Here is a 443-nt window from a genome sequence, read left to right on the forward strand (position 1 = left end):
TTTTTGCTAGCGAAGTAAATTTTTTTTTCTACTTTCGTTTACGCCATCTGAAAGTGTCAACATTTATCTTCAAAATATATTTTTTTTAACGCCGTACTTTTTGTTTCACCGAGATAATCTCTGTGTAGTCACACAAAGAAAAACATTTTTGACACAAAATGTTTGTGTGATTACGCAGAGATTAACTATGTTTTCTTATGTAATTTTGGACGCTTTAGGACGGTCCAAAATGGATTTTGAAGGGGCTGTATAGTAGTAAATGATACCATCGATGGATTAGACGACAAAAATTTTATCAATTTTTAATTGAATTTCAAATGTGGCTGAAAATGGCTTATTTGGCTGTTTTGATTTGGGGTTAAGATTTCTCGAAATCTCGACGTGATAGAGCAATTCTGCAGCCGGATTCGGATTCAGCGCGAAAAATTACGTAAGAAAACATA

This window comes from Trachymyrmex cornetzi, unplaced genomic scaffold (genome assembly GCF_001594075.2).
Source record: "Trachymyrmex cornetzi isolate Tcor2-1 unplaced genomic scaffold, Tcor1.1 scaffold238, whole genome shotgun sequence".
Classification (NCBI taxonomy): Eukaryota; Metazoa; Arthropoda; class Insecta; order Hymenoptera; family Formicidae; genus Trachymyrmex; species Trachymyrmex cornetzi.